The following is a 6,502-nucleotide window of genomic DNA, read 5'->3' on the forward strand; positions in this document are numbered from 1 at the left end:
CCACTTAGTGAGTGGGAACCATTTTGTTGATGGTTTCCTTTTCTGTGCAAAAGCTTTTTATTTTGGTGTAATCTCAATAGTTTATTTTTGCTATTGTTTCCCTTGCCTTAGAAGACGTGTAAAAAATATTTCTATGGCCAGTGTCAGAGAAAGTACTGCCTCTGTTGCTTCTAGGAGTTTTAGAGTTTCAGGTCTCACATTTAGATCTTTAATCCATTTTGAGCTTATTTTTGTGTATGAAACACTTTGTGTATGTAAGAAAGTGGTCCAGTTTCATTCTTTTGCATGTAGCTATCCAGTTTTCCCAGCACCATTTATTGAAGACACTGTCTCTTCTTCATTTTAAATTCTTGCATCCTTTGTCATAAACTAATTGACCATGTAAGTGTGGTGGACTATCCATTCTTTTCCATTGTTCTATTTGTCTATTTTTGTGCCAGTACCATACCATTTTGATTATTATACTTTTGTATTATATCTTGAAATTTGGAATTGTTAAGTCTAGCTTTGTTCTTTCTCAAGATAGTTTTGGTTGTTTTGGGTCTTTTGTGGTTCCATGAAAATTTTAATATTATTCTACTTCTGTGAAAAATGAGGTCAGTATTTTGATAGGACTAGCATTAAATCTGTAAATTGCTTTGGACAGTCTAAATAATTTGAAAGTATTCTTTCAATCCATGAGCATGGAATATCTTTCTATTTATTTTTGTTGTCTTCAATTTCTTTTGTCTACGTTTTATGATTTTCATGGTACAGGTCTTTCACTTCCTTGGTTAAGTGTATGCCTATTTTATTATTTTTGCTGCAACTGAATATGTAATTGTTTTCTTAATGTCTCCTTGTCCTTTTTTTGTTTAGTATATAGAAACACATGATTTGGAGGGTATTATTTTTGCATCCTGTAATTTAACAATTCATTTATTGCTTTTTGGTGGGTCTTCAGGGTTTTCTATGTATGGTATTATAACATCTGCAAATAGTCACAATTTAACTTCTTCCTTACCAGTATGGATGCCATTTACTTCTTTTTCTTGTCTGATTCCTGTGGCTACAACTTCCAGTGCTGTGTTAAATAAAAGTGGTGAAAGTGGACATCCTTGTCCTGAAAGAACATATTTTATCTAAGAAAAAAAATAATTCAGTACCTATTTCTCATGGCTAATAAGTTTTTAGAAATCCCAAAGCTTCTATTTCCAAAAGCATTAATCATTGATTAATTCCTTAACTTTTAAATGTGTTATGGAATTTATCCCAATGAAATTCAAATCTATGTTTATAGAAAATCCTATACATGATTATTCATAGCAGGTTGGTTTATAAAAGTCAAAAATGGAAACAACTCAAATATCCTTGAATATTTGAATATATATATACACATACACATACATATGCAATAGAATATTATGGAGCTATAAAATGATTAGATATTGCCATTTGCAACATGGATGTACCTAGAGGGTATTCCTCTAAGTGGTGAGATAAATCAAATGGAGAGAAATACAGATACAATACAATTTCATTCATATGTGGAATCTAAAAAATAAAGAAAGAAAGAAAAAATCAGAGTCAGTCCTATAAATACAGAGAACCAACTGATGGTTGCCAGGTGGGGAGGGAGCAGGAAATGGCTGGACAAAATAGCTGCCAGGAAGGGGGAGATATAGGCTTCTAGTTGTGGGAAGAATAAGTCAGGGAAATAAAGAGCATAGGGAATATGCTTGTTTACAGCAAGATAGGTTTTTGGTGTTTTCAATGAAGTTTGAGCCAAGGCCATCAGAGCTAGGGAGAGTGAGATGGAAATATGACTGGGTATGAAACATAGAAGATATGAAATACTCACCATGGAAAGTGGAAAATAAATATTTAAAGAAAACACAATAGAATATCTAGATGAGTCTTAGTTTCCATCTGAGCCTAAGGTCATAAATATAAACAGTCAACCTGATGTGGTTTTCTTTCAGCTGTGATCGGTGGCTGCAGGAGTAATCAAGGTAATTTGGTAAAAGCAACACTGAGATGAGCATAGTATAAAAAGAGCGAGTAGTTGCAATAGACCCAGTAATTGTAGAAATTAATTGTGGAATCCAAGCTAGTAAATTGGATACAGGAAGTATTGTGGAGAATTGGGGAGCCAAGGTCAGTTTGAAGACCTTGATTTGTTGCAATAATGTTGTGTGAAATGAAAGGGTATGAAGTGATGACAGATGGTGGAAATGGAAGTTTTTTTAGGTATGGCACACTGGTGCTGATGTGAAATCAAAGTGATGATCTTGGAAGAGAGCATATGAGTTAGAGGAAAATATTGTTGGGGGGCTCCTAAGATGCCAAGAGGCAAGACTCTTGAAGCAAGTCATTCGTATGTAAAGTTAGCTCAAAGGAATATAATGCAACCATGTAGGATGTGCCTTCCAAGTCTTTATGTATTTTCCGATACTGAGTTTTCTAAGGGTTAGTAGTAAAGACTTACCTTGAAGGCCAGTAAGTTTATTGCCCTTTTACATGGAAATTATCCAATTTTGCTACTAACTATGGAATGCAAATTCATTTATCCCAAAAATAATATCTCCTAAAGTCTTGGCTTCTTCTGTAAGTTCTATTATTCTTTTTCCTTTACAAAGTGAGTATAATGAGTCTAGCAGGGAGCCTATGGTTCTGGAATGAAATCTTATCTACCTAAGCTCTTAAGTAAAAATGGTCACCTATTTTCTGGTGCTATGCTTTACCTACCAGTTTGGAGCTCCTAACATGGTGGAATATATTTTTCTGTAAAGGTGGATGCATTTATTTTCCTTAATATTTCCCAATAGTGTTGGGTTAGTCCTTTCAGCATCAATTGGCTCATGAAAGTTACATTGGCTGAACCACAGCAAACCTTTCTAAGTTCCAAAGCCCAGCTTTAAAATTGGACTACAGTGTGTCAAGGCACATGCAACTTGTAATGTCAGGACTAGGTTTTTCTACCCCCTGAGATTAGATGAGGGTTTGTCTAGAGGGATGCTACTGATATATTTGGCTGATGAATACTTTATTATGGGGCTGTCCTATGCATTGAAGGATGTTTAGCAGCATCCCTGGACCCGTCTTTCTAGCTGCCATTACTCCCTAACGATGATACTCAAAAGTGTCTCTTGACAATGCCCTGTAGGGCGAAACTACTGGATTATATTTTTTAATCTTCTAATTAGGATTTAGGGAAGTCAAAGGCCCTAGAAAAAGCCACGAACTTATACACAATATAGACAAAAAACAGAATTCCCTACAGCCTGGTTGTGTAAGAAAAAAAGAGATATCTGCACAAAAGATCTAGTTGTATGGGCCATAAAAAACACTTTGGAGTTTCCTTTAGCTCCTGTGACATATGGGAAAGAAGCTTCCTGTTTGCCATCTCCTTCCTTGCTCCTAAATGAGTTCAACCACTGACATCCAGAGTGAAAAATATTGGCTAGAAAAATTCTACAGCCAATGGCTTGTATAGTAGCCGTATGGATAAACTGCTGATCAAGGACCAGAGAAAAGAATGTTGATTGCATCAGAGGCCAAACAGGTGATAACTCTGAGGACCAAGTCATTCTTTTGCTCTGATACAATGACACTACTACACTCAAGAATTAAACATAACATAATAGGAGTGGGAAAAACCAGTGATGGATTGAAATTATTTTTCCATGATCTGGATGGCAACTTGATGTAGATAATGGATTTGATAACTTTTAAAAGTGTAATAATTATCTTTCTTTTACATTTGGTTTGTAGTCTGGGGTTTTGGAAAGTGTTCATTCATTCTTAAATATCAGGACCATTAAAAGAAAAGCAGGAAGGACAATTTTTGAACTAAAATTCATAAGGCCTGGAGGTCATCTGTACCTCAGTGCTGAAGCATAACAACAGAGTAAAGACCAACTACAGAACTTGGATTCCAGCTCCTGATTATGGAAAAGCAGAGCTTGGCGGTCCCCCTGTCATTCAGTATAGAAACCCTAGAGCCTTAGGACCAGGGTCCTTCTCCTCAAATCTGATACTTAGGCCAGCCAGATTTTCATACACTGTCTAGGATGTGTCAGGCAATGGGGCTTGCATACTGGCTGCCGCTTCATCTCTGGAGTTTTCTGCCCTTAAACACTGCACCTCTGTGTGATTGGTCAGGTGATACATCCTCATTTGTATGACAAATCCGTGCCCCTTGCCATGTCTACTGATGATTGCCTGAAGCATATCTGGACTCATTATGTACTTAGGAGGCTAAATCTAGAACAGCTCCAATACCTTCTCTTCTGCATTTTATATCCCCAGTACAGTCTGTGCACTTTAGTGAATGGTTCTTGGTTAGCTCTTTGATTCTTCCATTTTCTTATTCTATTTATATTGATTTGGCTCCAGGTTACCTTTGACTAGCATAGTGTATGTCTATATCCAAAGTCCTACACAAAAAAATCATATATAAGATGAATTTTTCCTTTGAAAAACATATATCACTTATTTGGAGAAAGGAAATGGAGGTGGCTTGGGATGAGGGCTACGACATTTTTTATGATTTCATCCGCTTTGCCACATGACTTTAAGCAGGTGATCCTAGAAAAAACTTAAAACACCAAATGGGAAGAAAAATGGTTGCTAACATCAATTGTATGTGTTACAGTCATAATCGGTCTCTTGTAAGAAATTTAAGAGGCCGGTATTCTATGATTATTCTCACTTTATGTGGGAAGATTATAAAGCCTGGAGAAGTTAGGTGACTTTGCCCAGATTTGCCAGCAAATACATACCGGGATCAGCACATGAATTTCGTTTTTCCCATTCTAAACCACACATTTCTAGTTCCCGTCCTAGACTGCTGCTCAAGGGACCGTGGGTCTCAATTTCCACACTTGCTAACGGAGGGATTAGACTTGAAGTGTTCTAGCGTCACTGGCACTCGCATGCTATCATTTTCCTGGAGATTTTATAAACAACATTACTCCCATTTAAAACACCTGCAAAAGCACTATTTGTGAGTTTGCCATATGTTTTCAACAGAAAAATTACACTTATTTCTCCATGGAGTAATGTGCAAAGAATTTTTTTTTTGTAGTTTGGTGTTTACGATGAAGTATTTCATATGATTTTATGTTTTTGATATGTCACATTACATCTTAGGAAAGTAGTGGATGAAAAGATAACAAATCTGTTGGTAAGCAGACTAAATCTAATCACCTTCTCTCTAGATTATGCACATGGCAAAAAAGAAAACTGTGATGATAGAAGTCATGAGGATCCAAGATTTTCAAGCACCTGAATTATTCATGTTAATGCTTAGATTATTATAACACTTAAGGCAAATCAAGTTCACAAAAGCTTGAGAACATAGACTGGCAAATAATTTTCAAATTTTCAATCTGCTAGCAATATTTTTATAATATTGACATTTAAGTATCATTTTAATTTGGGGGATTATTTTTAAAATTTGGAACAAAGATTTAGAACATTGTGAATGTCATCATTTTATTTGGTTTAAATGCGTTACTGGCTCTCGCTCTACCTGAAATTTTCTAAGAAAAAAAAAAAAAGGTTTTTTGGTTTGTTTGTTTTTTTAACCACTGCCTGACTGCCTGCCATCATGAGTCGCGTGCACGCTCCCAGAAAGGGCCTGTCCCATTGGGCTCTGCCTTACCGCTGCATCGTCCCCACCTGGCTAGAGCTCACATCTGACGTCGCGAGACAGCAGATCTACAAACTGGGCAAGGAGGACCTGATTCCTTCACAAATCGGTGTGATCCTGCGAGACTCACATCGTGTTGCACAAGTACGTTTTGTGACAGGCACTAACGCGTTGAGAGTTCTTAAGTCCGAAGGACTTTCCCCTGATCTTTCTGAGGATCTCTACCATTTGACTAAGAAACCTGTTGCTGTTCGAAAGCCTCTTGAGAGGAACAGAAAACATCAGGATGCTAAATTCCGATTGATTCTGATGAGGAGCCGCATTTACCGGTTGGGTCAATATTATAAGACCACGCGAGTATATCTCACAACTGGAAATGTGAGTCATCCACAGCCTCTGCCTTGGTTGCAGAAATTTGACTTTGTACTCACGCAATAAAATCACTAACTAGAAAAAAAAATGAATATGGAGTTAGATAGATGTACAGGAACTACATTTGTTTTTGATTATTGAAAATAACGATGGATACTTTTAAGTAGGGTAGAGAGTTTTGCATATATATGTGTGTGTGTATAAACATATGTGTCTATGTGTGTGTGTGTGTGTGTGTGTGTGTGTAGCTGGTACACTGAAGAGCTATAACTCATAGAAAGCAATCAGAAGATCAACTATTCTTCTCCATTTCTGCTCATTTATCCCTACTTTATGAAATATGTATCTGCTTATACTCTGGTATGTCTTCTGATGACTTCTGGTAACAAAGAAGAAAACATTCTCAGTTGGGTAATTAATACTAGTAATTAGTGCTAATGGAAATGTTCTGTATTTGCATGTCTAATAAAGGAGTCATGTGTAGTTACTGAGTGT

The 6,502-nt window shown here is 36.5% G+C and overlaps 1 pseudogene; it reads left to right on the forward strand.

Moving 5' to 3' along the window:
* The first annotated feature begins 5,533 nt into the window (after window positions 1–5,533).
* On the forward strand, window positions 5,534–6,054 carry LOC132680391 (small ribosomal subunit protein uS15 pseudogene; annotated as a pseudogene).
* Window positions 6,055–6,502: the final 448 nt, after the last annotated feature.

This window comes from Panthera onca, chromosome A1 (assembly GCF_046562875.1).
Source record: "Panthera onca isolate mPanOnc1 chromosome A1, mPanOnc1 haplotype 2, whole genome shotgun sequence".
NCBI lineage: Eukaryota > Metazoa > Chordata > Mammalia > Carnivora > Felidae > Panthera > Panthera onca.